This window comes from Astyanax mexicanus, chromosome 17 (genome assembly GCF_023375975.1).
Source record: "Astyanax mexicanus isolate ESR-SI-001 chromosome 17, AstMex3_surface, whole genome shotgun sequence".
NCBI lineage: Eukaryota > Metazoa > Chordata > Actinopteri > Characiformes > Acestrorhamphidae > Astyanax > Astyanax mexicanus.
In genome coordinates, this window is record NC_064424.1 from 47,161,109 (window position 1) to 47,180,593 (window position 19,485).

A 19,485-nucleotide genomic window follows, 5' to 3' on the forward strand; every position below is an offset into this window, starting at 1 on the left:
ACCTAGTATCTACTATAAACTACTTAGCAGCTACTATGCAATACTCATTGTCTACAATGAACTACTACTATATTTTATTCTATGGACTACACTGTCCCTACTTTTAACTATTTGGTGTCTTCTATGAACTACATAATAACTACAATGAACTACTTAGCATCTGCTATGGACTACATTGTACCTACTATAAACTACTTAGTATCTACTATGAAATAATCATTGTCTACAATAAACTACTTAGTACTTTCTATGAACTTCCTAGTATCTATTTGAACTAATTAGTATTTACTATAAACTACTTATTGAAATACTCATTGTCTACAGTGAACTAATTAGTATCTTCTATGAACTACCTAGTATCTACAATGAAAGTATCTACAATACACATATTTAGTATCTACTATGAAATACTTAGTATTTTCTATGAATTACGTACATAGTATCTACTATGAAATCCTCACTTTCTACAATGAACTACTCAGTATCTTTTATGAACTACTTAGCATCTGCTATGAACTACATTGTCCCTCCTATAAACTACTTATTATCTACTATGAACTACTTTCTACTACAAACTACTTAGTGTCTTCTATAAACTACATTGTATCTACCATAAACTACTTAGTATTTACTGTGACATATTCTCTGTCTACAACTTAGTATCTACTATAAACTACATTGTCTACTATGATCTACTTAGTATCTGCCATAAACTACTTAGTATCTACTCTTTTCTGAGGTCTATAACTGAAGTCTAGTAACTGCACTGATCTCTACCTGTAGTAATGAATTCAGGTGTGTAACAGGTCTCTAGTCAGTCTTGTATTATTGAGGTTAAACTGCTGTATTATGAATAAGCAGGTGTATAGAGGAACACTGTGAATAACACATTTCTAATCTGCTTTAATTTCATTTATTTTGAGTTCAGTAAGGAAAGGCTGTTTACTGTGAGGCTTTTGTTTAAAGCTGAAAGTCCCTGAAGGTAAACTCCGCCCCCTCACTCTCCTCTCAGATCCAGGTTTACTCATATAGTGAATAAGCTAAATAAAGAGTGCGTCAGCGTCTGAGTAGCATATATATATATATATATATATAATGTACTACAGTTCAGCGCACTCAGAGAATGGTGATGTGGGCAGTGAATGGGCTTCATTTATGGGACAGGCCCTTTTTACGCAAGTTAAACAGAATTTTGGAATCACTCATCCCTGGAGACTCGCTGTTTCTAAAAGACAACAAAGAGTTTAATTGAGAAAAAAATCACCACGTGACCACCAGCCATGACGCACACGTATAATCATTCATAAATGTGATATAAAATATAAAAAAGCCTGTTTTATTCCCTCCTGCTCTTCTTCTTTCAGATCCAGACGCTCAGAAGACACACAGGTCATTAATCTGTCTGTTTGATTTTCTGCGTTTTTCTTCCTGCAGATTAAATCAGAGATTGTTTTGTTTGTATCTGAGAGCGTTTTAACTACAGTATCTTCATCACCATCATCATTCAGTTCCCTGAAGATCTGGATCTATCACATGCATCACAGTGGTGTATTGTTGTGTGGGGTAGTTCCATTTCCTGGTGTTTCTTTGTGTTTTCTTATCTTTTCTTCATCATGTTTTACATTTACTCAAAAACTTAAAAACTGAGTCACATGTCTGTTCTTTAGAAAGTCCCTAAACTACACAGACTACACAAACTACACTTCAGTACTTCAATAGATTCTGGAGTGATGTGTGTAAAATTATTATTGTTTTCTCTAAAATTAAGGTTATAAAAAAAGAGTTTATCCTGCTTTTGGTGTAACTGTATCTACTGGGGAACATTGCTGTTAACATTGTTTGTGTGACTCTAAAATGTTTAACGGTAATAGATTAACATTAGGAGATTCGTCTGTGGAATATTTCATGTGCAATTAGTCTCCTATACTGTATTTTGGCATTGTGGATGTCCCCACCCATCCCTCACACGGACTCTTTGCTCTAATGCCGTCTGGCAGAAGATACCGGAGCATCTGATCCTCCACTACCAGACTCTACAACAGCTTCTTCCACCAGGCAATCAGACTTCTTAACACACAGAGATGGAGCATGGTTCTAAATGCCAGCAGCATTAAAAAAGCATATATGTTTAAGTAAAATGAACATTGTTGTTTTATTCTATAAACTTCAGACAACATTTCTCCCAAATTCCAAATAAAAATATTGTCATTTAGAGCATTTATTTACAGAAAATGAGAAATGGCTGAAATAACAGATGCAGATGCAGAGCTTTCAGACCTCAAATAATGCAAAGAAAACAAGTTCATATTCATAAAGTTTTAAGAGTTCAGAAATAATCAATATTTGGTGGAATAATCCTGGTTTTTAATCACAGTTTTTGTCATGCATGTTGGCATCATGTTCTCCTCCACCAGTCTTACACACTGCTTTTGGATAACTTTATGCTGCTTTACTCCTGGTGCAAAAATTCAAGCAGTTCAGTTTGGTGGTTTGATGGTTTGTGATCATCCATCTTCCTCTTGATTATATTCCAGAGGTTTTAATTTGGTAAAATCAAAGAAACTCATCATTTTTAAGTGCTCTCTTATTTTTAAAAAGAGCTGTATGTGTAAAATAAGAAATGGAATTCAAATGGCCAAAATGTGAAATCATCAGCAGAAACAGCCTAAAGCTCCTGCGTTTCTCAATCACTTACAAAACAACGGGTATTCCAACATGAAACTGAAAACTGGAGGGAAAAAACAAAAGCAGTTGAGATGTTCTGCTTTGTGGGAACAGTATCAGCCAAGAAGACAAATAAAAACAACCAGAATATCAGTGCATTCTTAGTAATGTACAAACCTGTAAACTGATCCGGTTAAATTAACATTAGTATCAGTGCCTGTTAATGAAAAGTACACAGTAAAAATCACATTACTTCTTTCTTTTTAAAATAACATCTGTGAACCAATGCCTTTTCCCTTATTGTTCCGTGCTTTTATCATTTATTTGCGTAATGAGCGTGTCCTTCATTTAACTAAATAGACATAAATATAAACTATATATAAATTATAAATAAACTATAAATATATAACTAATAAAACAGAAAAAGAAAAAGGGCAGCAGTAACATGAGTCTCAGTGTAATTAGTGTATAAAACACTTTTGCTGTAGCAGCAGAAGTAAGTAATAAGTGAATGAATAGTAATAATATGGTAAAGTGACAGTGTTATACTGCTTATTAATGTATTTTAGGTAGTTATAACCTAATTAATAACCATCAATAAACTCCTGAGAGATAATAGTATCGTATTTCTGATCAAAAATTTATCATACACATTATTTGTGCTAAAAATGTTCTATTTATTTCATTTACTAAGATGAGAACACAGTAAATCAGGCCAGTATTAAATCAACACTTACATGTAATTTAAATCAACAATACAATTTTATTATAACACTATTTACAGTACTAATTTAGAGGCTAAATGCTAAAAAAAATGTCAGGGGTAGTTTGGGAGGGGCACTGGGTGATGTATGGGTTAGATAAGAACTTTTTATCATGTTTTGCTACAATAAAAGTTAATTTTACACCATAGTTCTCCTTTTGCAGGACTGGCATGTTCCACAACGTCTAAGAAACACATTTCAGTTATTAATAAAAAACATGTTTTAGAGATTAGTGCATTTTTAACACTAAAACTACGTGTATTGTGTACACAAACATCAACAATCTCTTCTGCAGCCAAGCTGTGCTGATCAACAGGCCGATTCAAACTAACTCAAGCTAGTTTTAGGGACTTTTTCTGAAGCCAAAACAGCAGTTTAGCAGAACAACAGAGTTTTTGAGTCAGCTTATCTAAAAATGAAAGTGCTGGATTGAGAATTTAAATCAGTGGGTTTAGACCAAGAGTATGCAGGGGCATCCCTAGCTCTTTTTATGGGGGGGGGCATGTACCCAAACACCTTAATCTTAAGTAAAATGCTTCATTCAAATCTGAAGTTAAATAATATAGAGATCGCTGGTTCGAATCCCGTTTATGCAGCTTGCCATCAGCTGCCGGAGAGAGCACAATTAGTCTTGCTCTTTCTGGTTGGGTAGATGGCGCTCTTTCCCCTGCTGTTGTTCTTAAGTGTTGCAGGCCTGAAATGCAGGAATATACTGCTCTGGAAAAAAAAATAAGAGAGCACCTAAAAACAATGAGTTTCTTTGATTTTATCAAATTGAAAACCTCTGGAATATAATCAAGAGGAAGATGGATGATCACAAACCATCAAACCACCAAACTGAACTGCTTGAATTTTTACACCAGGAGTAAAGCAGCATAAAGTTATCCAAAAGCAGTGTGTAAGACTGGTGGAGGAGAACATGATGCTAAGATGCATGAAAAAAAAAACTGTGATTAAAAACCACAACTAGGATTATTCCACCAAAAATTGATTTCTGAACTCTTTTTTTTTGCATTATTTGAGGTCTGAAAGCTTTTTTTCTGCATCTTTTATATTATTTCACCCATTTCTCATTTTCTGTGAATGAACGCGCTAAATAGCAATTTTTAGTAGTTAAATATAGAATAAAACAAAATGTTTATTTTACTCAAACATAAACCTATAAATAACAAATGATTCAGAAACTGAAGCAGTCTCTTCATTTTTTCCAGAGCTGTATATTAACAAATTCAAAGTAAATGAAGAAACACAGTGTGTTTTACAGTGTTTATTTTCCATACAGTCCCAACGTTTTCCTTTATTTTCACGTATGAATCTCTCATACTTTTAAAGTCTCAATAAATTGCTGTTTCATTTCAGAAGTTTGTACAGAGAGTATAAATTCCCCTGAGAAAACATGCATCGATTCCCACGTATGAAGCAAAGAGAAGCTGCTGCGTTGGTCAACATGACACAGGAAGTCTGCATCAACTTCTAGTCCAGTTTACGGTCAAACGAAAAAGCGAGGGACTTTCCAGCAGATGTGTATGTGACCTCAGCTCCTCCCTCTGGTGGACAGCGATGGCCACAGATGTGGTCGTAAGAAAGCACTGAAAAAAACACTGAAATAAAAAAAGTCCACTTCCCTTTTTTTAAGTCAGCTTATCGTAATATGCGTATGAGTAACGAATGGGCGAAGTGCTAAATCAGCTGCGGATATAAAAGAAAAGGGAACTTGATGCAGAGCGTGGCTTTAATAGACTCTGCGTGCTGGTGGAATAGAGTGTGATAGAGGTTCAGCTGTATTTTACATGTTTCTGAATGCTGCAGGATGTCCAAATTAACTGTCAAATTAAAAATGCACAAGCTCACAAACATTTCTAAAGCCCTGTCCAGACGGGATTAGTCTGTAAAAAATATTTCACTCTTCTACTCTTAATGATTAAACCCCTGCATCCGGACTGCAATTGAAAATATCTATTTTATTAAAGGCGAGGAGACGAAACTCAGAGATGTGCGTCCGGACGGGACTAAAATTACAGAAGGAGCACAGAGTTCAGAGAAAAACAGTAGATAATTCAGCCTGTAATTTTCTCAGAGGACGTCTGAAAAAAACACGTAGCCTACATGATTGTTCTGGACGGGAATAAAATCACAGAGGATAAAAACCCCTATAAAACAGAAAATTACCCCAGAAACCCCTGAGAAACTAATCCCATCCAGATTAACCCACCCTTAAATTCACCTTCGAGGAGGAGGAGTCTACCTGCTCTGGACTCTTTGTTAACTACTTAACAAAGACTCCATTTCCCAGCATGCACTCACACCGAACGTCCCTGACTCAGCTCAGCTGATCAAATGATGCTTCTGTGTTCCCGCTCCCCCAGTTACTGATTGGTTCCACCTGCCCTTACTAGTATAAATACTCCTCTGTTTTCTCACTTCTGGGAGAATGGTCAGAACACCCCATAAACACACTCCTAAACCTTGTGGAAGCTGTTATAGCTGCAAAGGGGCTCTCCTACCTGAACTCACCTGATCATTATTGACAGTTGATATAGGAGATAAAATGAATATAAAATGATATAGGACTGATCCTTTAAGTGTTACAACTTTAAAGTGCTTTAAGTTTCATTTCATGTTCAAGATTTACTAAACTAAACTAAACTAAACTAAACTAAACTAAACTAAACTAAACTAAACTAAACTAAACTAAACTAAACTAAACTAAACTAAAACAGAGATGAAGCAATTTGTAGTACTTCAATTTAACTCGAAATAACTCTAAAATAACAAAAGAGCCGGTGCTATTGTGACTGTGTGAATACAGTGACAGTGTTTAAGGTGGAACTAGTCTGATTTGAAGTGGAACAGAAACTTTTTAAGGTGGAATGAAATAGTTAAGGAGCTTTTGGAGACATGCTGGCTGAGTTGAGTTTAAACTGTGTTTTTGTCCCAGGTACTTCGTAAGGGCTACAAATTCAAGCATTATAGATTATATTGACTAACAGTTGCCTGAAAAATCTATTAAAAATTACAATCATCTAATTTCCAGAAGATTCAGGGGACAAACCTTAGAAAACAAGTGCTAAAAAGGTGAAATACCCACACTGCATGCAGAGAAAAGAATTTACAATACAAACAAGGAAACAAGTAAACAAGGAAACACCATAAAGTACAGTGTTTCCCAGCTGGCCGGGTGCTGGTGAACCCTGTCCTGCACGGTTTAGTGTTTCCCCGTGTGTTCACACACCCACTGCAGATAAGGAAGGACTTACCATTAATTATCTTGTTTTTGTTAATAGCACTGAAAAAACACCAAAATATGCAGCGAGGGCTACCCCAGGGCCTGTCCCTGAGCTTATTGTCATATCCAGTGTCCTAAGTATAGCACCGACCTTCTTATAGTGAAGCAGAATATGATTTTTAACAGATAGAAACCAGATATTAATAGAAAGATTTCTTCTTTTGATTGCTAAGAAAATTATTACAGCCCCGCTTAATAAAACAATAGAGGGAAAGTGTATTTAATGGAAAACATTATTAACTATTTATTCTTTTGCAGGCCAATGTATTCTGCAGTTTACAGGATGCTTTAAGCTTTTTTATCTATGTAATTGTTCTTACAGTCTTACAGGATCCTCAGTGTGAATAAAAGCAGTGTTTTTAGACGCAGTAACAGTGTTCTGTATCTGGGGACAGAGGGGGTGTGAGCTGGGGGTATCAGTTATCTCAGGTTTATGAGTTCAGCAGAACGTCATGTTTTCCTCCTAAACAGATACAGATATGTCCAGGATCATTACATAACATTACGGAACAAGGAAAAATCTTCCTTTTCACCAATTCTTCTCTCCATTACAGCCGTCATGTAATCAGTAGCACTACGGGAAGCTGATGAATCCAGAAGGAAGATCTCCTGCATGTAAATAACTGAAAAAACTGCAGGACAATACACTGACCTAGTTTAACACAAGTCATATTTTGCTTATATATATTTACAGCTTTGGAAAAAATTAAGAGAGGACTTCAGTTTCTCAATCGGTTTTTCTGATTTTGCTATTTATAGGTTTATGTTTGAGTAAAATGAACATTTTTGTTTTATTCTATAAACTACAGACAACATTTCTCCCAAATTCCAAATAAAAATATTCTCATTTAGAGCATTTATTTACAGAAAATGAGAAATGGCTGAAATAACAAAAAAGATGCAGAACTTTCAGACCTCAAATAATGCAAAGACAACAAAAAGTTCATATTCATAAAGTTTTAAGACTTCAGAAATCAATCAATCAAAGTTTTCATGCATCTTGGCATCATGTTCTCCTCCACCAGTCTTACACACTGCCTTTGGATAACTTTATGCTGCTTTACTCCTGGTGTAAAAATTCAAGCAGTTCAGTTTGTTTTGATGGCTTGTGATCATCCATCTTCCTCTTGATTATATTCCTAGAAGTAAGCCTCTTCTGAAGCTGATGCACAAGAAAGCTCGCATACAGTTTTCTGAAGACAAGCATGCCATGCTCTATAATCTAACAAAATTAATATCGAAGCAGATTTTCAGTATATAATATGATATTCTGATGCAGATCATGAGCAGAGCAGAAACTCATGCAGGTCTTGAGGGGTGTTTCTGGTATGCAGTGGTAAGAAGCCTTCATAAACACTATAGCAAAGCCCCATGAAACAGTAGCCACAATAACCGGTTCTTCTGCATTTCTGATGTCTGTATGCTCAAGTGTATATACATAAAGGTACTTTTTGCTCGTGTGCCGCACTATTTATCACTGTTGCTTCCTCATTTTTCCTAATGCAGAAACAATGCAAACATTGTGAGGTGCAGTGCTGGAAGAGCATAATACACTGAATATAATACAATAAATACTGAATAAAAGCACCATGTACTAAAAATACAGAATATAAAACTGTATCGGAGGTTTCATATCCAGGTTTTTAAGGTCATTATAAAGAAGTGAATTATTAAAGGTATAACTGGAAAAGTGAAACAGAGGATGAATCACTCGAGGAGGTGCTTTACTGAGGATTAGAAGGAAGTGAATGGAATGGGGAAAGTAGACCCACAAGGAAGTTAATGCCCTACATTCATGTCTGTATGTTGTGTGTGTGTGTGTGTGTGTGTGTGTGTGTGTGTGTATTATGATATATAATATCAATATAACGTGCATACAAACACAGGATAACAATACATTTAGCAAGAATTGCTCTAAATAAACACATTATTTCTTAATTAAATATTTGTTTGTACATTTTATATAGTTTTCTTAGGGACTGTTTATTTTACATTTCATATATATATATATATATATATATATATATATATATATATATATATATATATATATATATATATATATATATATATATATATATATATATAGATATAAAATTATTATTATTATTTTTTAATGACCTTTTTGACTTTTTTTGCTGGTTACCTGAGCAAACATGGTGCTGCTAATGGTGCTGATCCAAGAGATACTGCAAACATGGAGATATCAGAACAGCTAAATCAGTTTTTATCTATTAATTTACATATAATTAAACCAAAATTTAAGCAATAGATCACTCGAGGTCGTGTGTTATCTTGAATAACATCATTCTGATAAAAGTGTTGTTGTATTTTCCTGTTTTGACCATCACAGTATTTAAAGGGGCGCTCACACAGTTTATCGTTGCGTTCAATTCATAACCTGTTGTTTTTCTGGGGTTCCCAGTTAATCAATTGGTTTTTAATAAGCTAATGTGAGTGAAGTTGGAATTCTGTGTAAATAGAAATATAATATACTGTTTTATAATATAATTAGTGTTTTGATTGCTGGTTTCATATCACTAAACCAGTCGAGTCCAGCAGCCCATTATTATAATTCTGGATCATTTATTTAGGTCCATTCTCGCTGTCTATTTTAATTTCAGCGTCCTGCTCTCACAACAAAGTACAAAAAACATTCACAGTTTCTCTTTTAAAGCGTGCTTGGCCTCGGCTATATTACAGCTGCACACGCTCTCGTGTTACCAAAAGGTTTAGAGTCTGTTTCCTGGTGTTTGTGCTTGAGATCAGCTTCCCTTAAACTTATCCAGCATTGAACGCTCCTCTAAGAAAGATGTAAAGGGTCATATTTATCCCTCTACAGTGCAAAATATCATATTCTTAACAAATGTATTTATTTATTTATTTTTTAAACTGGTAATTCATTAGTATATATATATTTTTTAAATGTTTAAATGACCATTTACTATATTTCTATTGAATAAAACTACTGTATATTAAATTCGTGCTATAACGTGTAATATTGGCCTCAGGCCTCGTGCCTGCGACCGCAGCACAGCAGTGCCAATATTACACGTTATAGCACGAACCTCGAGCATACTATACCACAGTTCTATTATCACTGTTTATTCAAATATTTTAAATAGTTAAAGAGGAAAAGAAAATAGCATCTGTTTGTTTATTTAAACTCCGCCAGATAAAATAGTTCCACTGCTGCTCTGTTTGTAGCTGCTGTGCTGTTTGGTTTGTAAGCGCTGCTGCATCGTTGCTAGGTTACCTGTACTGTATGTGGCAGAGTAATACAGCATGGAGAGCTTCGGTTACAGTGCATTACCGGCTGATAATGGCTCATAGAACTCATAGAACACCTCTCAGCCAATCAAATCACATTGTACGGTTGACGCTAACTGTGGTATATTAAATTATCATTCATTCAACATCCTAAACAATCAAACTCTCCCACAATAGTCTACTAAATTTTAGATAAATATTCAGTTTTGATGTGTGTGTGTGTGTGTTATAGATGTGTATATTGGACATTTATGTAAATACAGAGCAAATATAGGACACAATATTTGCTTAAATTAATTGCTAAATAAAGGATAATTCAATATTTAATATTAAATATCAATATTTATTGAGTCTTTAGAGAAGTACGGCTGTCCCTAACGGAGACATGGGGACTTTTGCGTGTGCATGAATTGCTGAAACAGTGAATCAGATAAAGCCGAGTGTCAGCACTGTTCTCTCACAGTGTGTGTGTGTGTGTGTGTGTGTTTGAGTCATTTGATTAATGATCTGTTGGTTTACTGGTTGCAGTGTTGTTTTTATGTCTCAGATTTTACACTTTATATTATTCTCAGTCCGGTTTCAGCTTGTCTGGAGCCGCTCTGTCCTTTTCTGTGGAACCACTGTTCAAAAAAAACATATCAACCAATAAATAAGGGTCTAATGATTCATAAGACTGCATTCGTTTTTAACGTGCACTCAAAACAACTTCCTTATTATTCAGTGTTTAAAGTCATACCAGAGTAATCTGATGCAGTAACTCATTACAGAGAATATTTAACTTACTCCCACATCTCAGTGTGGACACTGGCATATACTGAAATATATCTGTAATAAATCTGTGGCTGCTCACCCTCAATTTTTATACTGTTTATTCATTTCTACAAAAGTGCTGAGCAATATATTGTAATTATTAATATATAAACCCATTTTCCCATACAGGATCTTTAAAAAGTGTAGTCCTGTGGAAACTATGTCATAAAAAATGTACAATTTAAGGAGAAGCATGATGATTTTATCATAATTCAGTTCAGTTTACTGACTGAAGAGAGATCATCTTATGCTTATTATATTAAAAAGTATATACAGACTACTGGTATACATTTTTAGAACACCCTTTTTTTTATTTATTTCTCTAAATTTTTGCCATTTTAGTGTTTAAGGTGCAGTCAGTAACTGGCAACTAATTTAAACTAAACAAATTGACTACAAACTAAAAAGAAATCTTATTAAAAATACAGTATACTGTAACTTTTTAAAAGTAGAAGTTCTTTCTTTTCTTTAGAGAAATTACAGATGAAGCCAGAGAGCGGTGAGTACTGTTTCTACACCTTCAAACTTAGACTCTTGGAAACTGGAAAAAAACTGCTACAGGATTACATTTGATTAAATAAATTTCTTATAGATTTTGCTCATTATTTTAAGTAAATACGTATAAAAATTGTTAAATTGTGGAGGAAAACATTCGTTAAAAAAATATTTTCATTAGAACCAAATTGCTGTAGTGTAATACTGACATCTAGTGGCAAAATGAGAAAATGCAGGGCTTGGGTCCACGAGATCTTAAAGAGATAATAAAGAGAGATTAAAGAGATTATGAAAATAATAATAATAATAATAATAATAATCATTAAATGTTTTTGTTGCTATTTTGCTGTTGTTTTTGTTGTTATCTATACAAAATAATACAACTACAATTTAATTAAATAACAATAATTTAATCATATTGCACATTTTGCATAAACTATATAGCTGCAGTTTATTACCACCATCACACTTATTCGTGTGAGAAGGTTTTTTATTTAATTTTTATTTTAAGAGTGCTGCAGAATCATCTTCTAGACACTAGATGGAGACAAACACCTGCAGCTGCCTGCATTTACCATTAATCCTGTACTGTAGGGGTCACTGGAGGGTGCTTTAAGATTGCTAAAAAAAAAAAAAGGTTTTAAAACATTTATACATACTGAATTTACTGTATTTCCCTTCAAAATCAATCATATATAATGTCTATTTTTTGTATAAAATGTAATTTAAGAAACACAGGCCTCTAGGACCCATTTGGTCACGTTGATGACGTTCTGGATGCCGATGCCAAATCTGTCCCTATCTGGGACAGGGGCCTTCTGCTCTCCAGGACAGAGGACAAGATCCCCCCTCAGGAAAGTCCGGCATTTCACCTCGGAGTTATTAACAGCCCTCTGTGTCTGTGGAGAACCAGAAGGGGCATAAGGTCATCTAAAAGCATTGTGTAAGACTGGTGGAGGAGAGCATGCAAGTTGTTATTAAAAACCAGGGTTATTCCACCAAATATTGATTTCTGAACTCTTAAAACTTTAGTATTGTTGTTTCTAAATTACTATAAACTTGTATTGTTTTCTTTGAAAAGCAGTGCATTTTTTTTTAGCATTTCTCATGTTTTGCATATAAATGCCCTAAATGACTATAAACTAATGTTTTAATTTGGAATTTGAGAGAAATGTTTTCAGTGGTGCATAGAATCAAACAGCAATGTTCCTTAACATATACCTATATAGAGACTCTCATAATTTTTCAGTGGTCTATTAATTGTTTTATTATTATTATCGCATTATCGTTAGTTTGGAAGCTTATTGCCGCCACCTCAAAAAACAACAACAAAAAACAGAACATATTGTTATTTCTTTGAGATAGTCATTATGCTCAGAAAGTAAGATTTTAAGTTGATATTTTGATATAGAAAATCATTATTTTGATATAGTAAGTGATTATTTTGAGATAGTAAGTAATTAATTTGAGATATTATCTAATTATTTTGAGACACTATCTCGTTATTTTAAGATTATTTTGAGATACAGAAAAATGTGCTGCAATGTTTTATTATTTAAGGTGGCGGGAATGGTCTTTCATATCGTTAGCATTAGTGAACTGATATTGTGATAATATGTTTAACGTATTTATTCAATTATTTATTTATTTTTTTATATTACGTAATTTACCGTTGAATGCTTTAACTATGCTGTTATTAACTCAATTCAAATAAAATAAACAAACAAATAAAATGAATTAAATAAATTAAATAAATAAACAATCCCCGCTCATCCTAGTAAACCGCCAGCGCTCACCCCAGGCAACAGCCAATCAGACTCAGGCTTGTTAGAGCGCGTTGGCGAGGCTCGTCCAATGACGTGGCGCGTTGCATGAGCGGCCGCGCCCGCAGATTGGGCGGAGCTACGGGAGGAGTCCGGGCAGAAAGCAGCGGAGCGAGCAGGAGAGTTTCAGCAGAAAAACAGAGAAAAAACCGGCAAAAAAAACAGCGAAAACCGGCGAAACCAGGGCGAACTCCGCGAGCACGCCTCCACCTCCGAGTCGCTGTCCCTCCACAGCAGCCCGCGGCGCGGCAGAAGTAAGTGTGGCCGGGTTTTAGAGCGAGACCTGCGGCTGTTTTTGTACCGTAGCTTCGCTCTGCGTTATTCACTGCGCCTCTACAGCGGGGGTGTGTTAGCGGTTAGACTGGGTTCTGGTGGATTTCTGGTGCTGTTTCGGTTGTTTCTGCAGGTTTTACAGCTCTGTGTTTCAGTTCTGCGTGTTTAAATGTGTGTAAATAAGGCGTCCTGCAGCAGAGAGACTGGCTGTGGTGGTGAGGAACAGGGAGGAGGCTCTGCCTGCAGAAAATCCCACACAATCCCAAACAATCCCGGGCAATCCGCACAGAGAGCGGGCCGCCGGGGTTCTGCTAAACCCTGCATTCACCTGTAGTTTACCTGACCTGCACTGTAGTCCTGCTGGGTTTGATTATAAGTAGGTTATATTAAATATTTACACCTGTGTGGTAGTTTAACGTGTTTAGTGTGCTGGTGTTGGCCACCCTGGATGCCCCTGTAACCAGGTTATTTAGCTAGCGTTTTATACAGTAACTAAGTACTGTCCCTTTCATGGGTGCACACTTTAATTTAACAAGATAGTTCATCACTATTTGTCCAGTCTTTGGTGTGTTATGAAATCTTAAAGTATGAAAAAGAAACCCATAACGTTATTCTTTTAATGACATTGGCCATAATCTCAATTCTTTATAGTTTGTTTGCTTGCTCAAGGAAAATAAAAAAAAACAATATCTGCAAATACAGCTCTGGAAACAATGAAGAGATTCTCAGATTCTGCTATTTATCTTGTTTTATTCTATAAACTACATACACATTTCTCCCAAATTCCTAATAAAAATATTCTCATTTAAAGCATTTATTTACAGAAAATGAGAAATGACTGAAATAACAAAAAAAAGATGCAGAGCTTTCAGACCTCAAATAATGCAAAGAAAACAAGTTCATATTCATAAAGTTTTAAGAGTTCAGAAATAATCAATATTTGGTTGTTTTTAATCACATTTATTTTGTTTTTCATGCATCTTGGCATCATGTTCTCCTCCACCAGTCTTACACACTGCTTTTGGATAAATTTAAGCTGCTTTACTCCTGGTGTAAAAATTTAAGCAGTTCAGTTTGGTGGTTTGATGGTTTGTGATCATCCATCTTCCTCTTAATTATATTCCAGAGGTTTTCAGTTTGGTAAAATCAAAGAAACCATCCATTACTATTCATCCAGTTTGTTTTATGTTATTCTTGGTATTCATAGTATGTTTCTTAGCCCTCTTTATGAAATCGTGAATTATAAAATCTATAATCTTCCAATGACATGAGCCAAAATCTCGAGTCTTTATACTTTGTATGCTTGAACAAGGAAAAAAATCTGTATACGGCCAAATAACCTTTTTTATTGGTTTGCTTTGATCATTAATAATGCAATGATCCGAATGATTAGCTCTTTTTTTTTTTCTAGAAATCAGATCAGAACTAGTTCTATGGAAGGTAAAATCTTTTGCTGTGTCATTTCAAAAATACCCTAAAATATTTAGATATTATTATTTCAGGGTCGTATCACACACTCCTAAGCTCAAAATATCAACTTTGTCAACTTTAGGCGTCCCTGCTGTAAAGAATTTAGACCCAGTGTGAGGAATTGGGTGAAGTGTGTTTGGCTCAGGAGGACACGTGCAGGTCAGGGACGGGTCAGGTACAGATTGGTGGACGTGGCCTTAGTGACCTCTGGAAGCTGAATCTGCTCTTAGGAGTCATTCAGTTCCCCAGCTGCATGTTTTCCCAAGTACTCTACAACCTGTTCACACTCTGCTGTTATGATCAACACTCCTCAGAGAGTACAGGACTGTAAATCCTAAACATCTGGATCAGAACATCAGTCAGGTCTTCTTGTGGAGTGTTCCTGGTGTGCAGTGTTCAGTATGTACTTAGTTTTCTAAGTGTTCCAACTTACTAGACTTTTTTTCTGGTTCATCCCACACAGATCAGAGCTGTTTTAGTGACATGAGGGGATTTTTTTTTAGTTTAGGGTAACATACAGTTGAAAGTTTGGATCAAAATTCATGTATTATACACAACAGAATGCGTTTATCAGATTTATATCAGATTCCTTTTATTTCTCTACATAAAAAAGGGATAATCTACAGTTACAGTAGATACAGAATCACCAGCTAGGGGCGGGTATCGGAAATGTTTCGCTCTTACAGAATAAGATTTCTGATATTTTGCATGATACGCATATACACATGCAGACCGTGCACAGCAGGGTAAACATGTCAAAGTGCTCTAAAGTCTAACTCTACTTTAAAACATTCATGCACACTTCTTTTTCCTTCAACGTTTCTACACATCCTCGCTTTGCTAAAGTCTCTCAGGTGCTCGCACTCTTGTTCTTTCGCTCCTGAAAATGATTATAAAGGTAAAAAGACTCTAGTCCTCTAGACTTTCTTTCCCCAAAAATACAAGGCGCCACCAGCATTTAAAAATCTTTAAGAATCTTGATTATAATTATATACTTTTTAAATGATGCACACCACAAATATAAATAGAATTTAATAATAACATTTTTCTAACCTTTTGCTGATATTTCTTAAAAAGAACTCTCTAAAAACTCTAAGGACAGCTTAAACAAGAGAAAAAAGGAATTGCCTAATTACCTAAAAGATGGCAGTCTCTCATAGTAACAGTATAAGTAAGTTTTTGTATTGTTTTGGTTTCAATTTTGAAAGGTATCGAAAAAAGTATTGTATTGGTATCGGAAATTTTAAACAGATTTTAAACAGATAGCACCATTTGTTTGTCTTCTTCTTCTATTGTTTATTGGATTTGTAAAAGTCTGCCTAAATTCCTGTAATTCATCTGAAAGTCTGATCAATCCAAGAAAGCATTTTCATGCTGGTGGTTTATAGATGCTGCAACTAATGAATAATTTGGTAGTCGACTAATCTGATAATTTTTTAGATTAGTTGACTAGTCAACGATTATTTCTGCCATGTCCTTCATCTCTAAAAACTATAGAAAAACAGCTGAACATGAGATTTAAAAGGCGTTTAAATGTCCAGATGCTGTTTAAATGTGGAAATACTGATATTTTGTGAGTGAGACATTTACCCTTTATCTCCCATTGCGCTTCTGTTTCCAGCACTGTGTGTAATGCAGTACTGTTACAAATTAACAATTAATCAACAATTTAATTTGTAGTCGACAAATTTAAATAATCAACATTGTATTGTCGATTATATCGACTAATCGTTGCAGTCTTAGTGTTTTTTGTTTGGTCCGCACTAAGACCATCTCTAATTACGACCAAATTTTGTTTCTCAGCTCTCATTTTTTTTTTTTACTATTTTAGTTTGGACCAAACAATGTAGCTGAAATGACCCTTAGTTGGGTGGTTTTAATGTTCTAGCTGCAGATGCAGTTCTGTAAAGCTGGTATCAGGGTATGTAATCAGGATGTGTGTTGGTTTGGATGAGTGCTGACGCTCAGTGCCCGAGTTCAGCACCGCTAAGCTGCCGTGTTTCCGTGCTGTTTGTCTTTTAGCGTGTGCTGAACCCCCACCCATCGGGGGGATTAGTGAGGCGGGCTGGATCACGGCGGACGGGAGGGAGGGAGACTCTCTGGATCTCGTTATTCATCAGGAATGAAACTGGCCATGGATCCAGTCACACTGACTGAATCTAGAGTTCTTAACCCCCTTCCCTTCTGTCCAGAGAAGAACCGCACTATGAGCTCTTAGAAATTAAGTAAAAAATGGAGGACATGAATTTAAATCTTGTGCCAAAACTGTACAAAATAAAATATTTATCTAAAGGCTGGATACTGAGTCAAACAATTTTGACTGCTGCATTAAAAAAAATAATAACTATACTTATTTTTTTTTTTGTTACAAGATTTCATTCATTTTGACTGGTTTTATTTTTCTAGGTCGCTCCCTATAAATTGACTACATTACTACTACTGATTTAGTCAAGAATTTGCCTTAGCAGTGTTATTCTAATCATGGATTTCCTTCAGTAGACCTGCTCTAGTAATATGTGAGTGAAATTTCCACATCAAAAGTCGGATAAATTTGGTAATTAAAGAAATGCTAAGACTACATTAGCTCAAGCTAATGTTACTATTCTAGTCCTGTACAGCTTTTTTGTTTCTGCTGAATACGTTTTCATTCAATATTTGCAAGTAGAGCATAAAATAGACATTAGACCTGCAATTTATCTTCTCTCTGTCAGCTTTCTTTTTCTACTTCTCTAATGTCAGATTGCAAAGTGTGTTGTGATAAATTAGTTGTTTTTCAGTATAAACGATCCCACTTCTACCGTATACCATATACGCCATATCTCGACATCTTACTATATACAATTGATTCAATTAAACAGACGTAATTACTCTTACTAAAATGCACGACATGCCCGTAAAGGTGTATTGTAAATCACTGTAACAGAGATTATTATGTTACTATAAAATAATGTCATGTTGCTCAGCTCTCTCCTGCAGTCTCACTCTGTTCAGCTTCTCACTAGCTGAGCTTCAGTATGTTTCCTATCCTCTCTCTCCCCCTCTTTCTTTCTCTCGCTCGCTCTCTCTCTCTTTCTCTCTCCTCCCTCCACACCCACACAGTCTCTCCAGAGAGATGAAAATGTGTTCCTCATTTCAAGTTGTATATATCCTGACTCTCAGCCTCGTATGCAGCGAGCGATCAGCAGTGTTTAAATGCCTGAAGCATTAATAACAGCAGTGAAAAGCTCTGTTCTCCAGGCAGGGTGGGCTCCATCATAACTCTGCCAAACACAGACCTCAGCACAGTCAGATGATCAGTGGGGAGGATTAGTAAAGGATGCTCTTACTCGTTAAATGAGGATTGCACTGATTTGGTTTTATACCTTAAGCCCAATTTAATAGATACGATGCAGTGTTTCCTTCTTTCACTTTGACTTTTATATACTACTGATGTGTTAGATTTTATCTTCTCATTTCATTAGTGCATATATATCCATTCCTGTCAGCTGTTAGGCCGTTTGATTGGTAGAGAATTTGATTGGTAGAGCATTTGATTGGTAGAGCATTTGATTGGTAGAGCATTTGATTGGTAGAGCATTTGATTGGTAGAGCATTTGATTGGTAGAGCATTTGATTGGTAGAGCATTTGATTGGTAGAGCATTTGATTGGTAGAGCATTTGATCGGTAGGGCTTTTAGTCGGTAGGGCTTTTAGTTGTTTGTGTGTTTGGCCGGTTTTGCTCTTGGCTAGCTGAGTGTTTGCTTGGCCAGTTGGGTGTTTGTTTGGTCGGTAGGGCGTTCGGTTGGTTGTGTGTTGGGCCGGTTGGGCGTTTGGTCAGTTAGGCGGTTGGTCAGCAGGGTGTTTGGCCGGGTGGTGGTGGCTTGGCCGTGCGGGCTTTGGCCGTTCAGGCTTTGGGCAGATTGGGCGTTTGCTTGACCAGTTGGTTGTTTGACTGGTTGTGCATTGGGCCGGTGGAGCGTTTGATTTGTTAAGGCGATTGGGTGTTTGGGCGGTTGGGTGTTTGCTTGGTTGGTTTGGTGTTTGGTTGGTAGGACGTTTGGTCAGTAGGGCATTTCCTCGGCTGGTTGGGCGTTTGGCCATGCAGGTGTTTGGCCGGTTGGGCGTTTGGCCATGCAGGTGTTTGGCCGGTTGGGCATTTGGCTATGCGGGTGTTTGGCTGGTTGGGCGTTTGGTCGGTAGGGCATTTGCTCGGACGATTGGGCATTTGGTTATGTGGGTGTTTGGCCGGTTGGGCGTTTGGTTCTGCAGGCAGCGGTGTCTATGAGCAGGACTGAAGTAGGGACAGTGGCAGTGTGAGGTATCTGCTGTATGTGTGCTATTCTAAAGGGCAGACCCAGGAGGGCTACATTTAGCCTGCATGTGTGGGTGTGTGTGGGACTGCAGTGTGCAGGAATGTCCTCACCCTCCCAACACTCAGGTTTACACTCAGCTCAGCTGAAGGGCTGCATTAGTTCTATAGGCTTCTGCATTGAATCCAAATCGAGATGCATCTAAAAATCGACATTTTCCCAAACCCTAATAATAACTGAAGAACTCTTTACTCTTTAGTGTTGTTATTGTCCTGCTGCTCTTGTTGTGTGATTGGTGTGTAACGCTGTACAGTATGAAGTGTCTCAGCTGGGGTCTCCCG

The 19,485-nt window shown here is 36.2% G+C and overlaps 1 protein-coding gene and 1 long non-coding RNA gene across 14 annotated transcripts in view; one reads left to right on the plus strand and one right to left on the minus strand.

Annotated features, from left to right (window-relative positions):
* The window catches only part of LOC125782410 (uncharacterized), a 318,736-nt gene that overhangs the window by 66,761 nt on the left and 232,490 nt on the right, over positions 1-19,485 (minus strand). The gene's annotated exons all lie outside the window — the stretch shown is intronic.
* The window catches only part of add1 (adducin 1 (alpha)), a 57,082-nt gene continuing 50,771 nt past the window's right edge, over positions 13,175-19,485 (plus strand). For 6 of the 13 annotated variants that reach the window (XM_049466340.1, XM_049466341.1, XM_049466342.1 and 3 more), the window contains exon 1: positions 13,176-13,366. The gene's annotated coding sequence lies outside the window, so the exon portion shown is untranslated. Of the gene's footprint in view, positions 13,367-19,485 lie in introns of all 13 variants that reach the window. The other 7 variants (XM_049466345.1, XM_049466343.1, XM_049466344.1 and 4 more) reach the window with 3 other exon arrangements.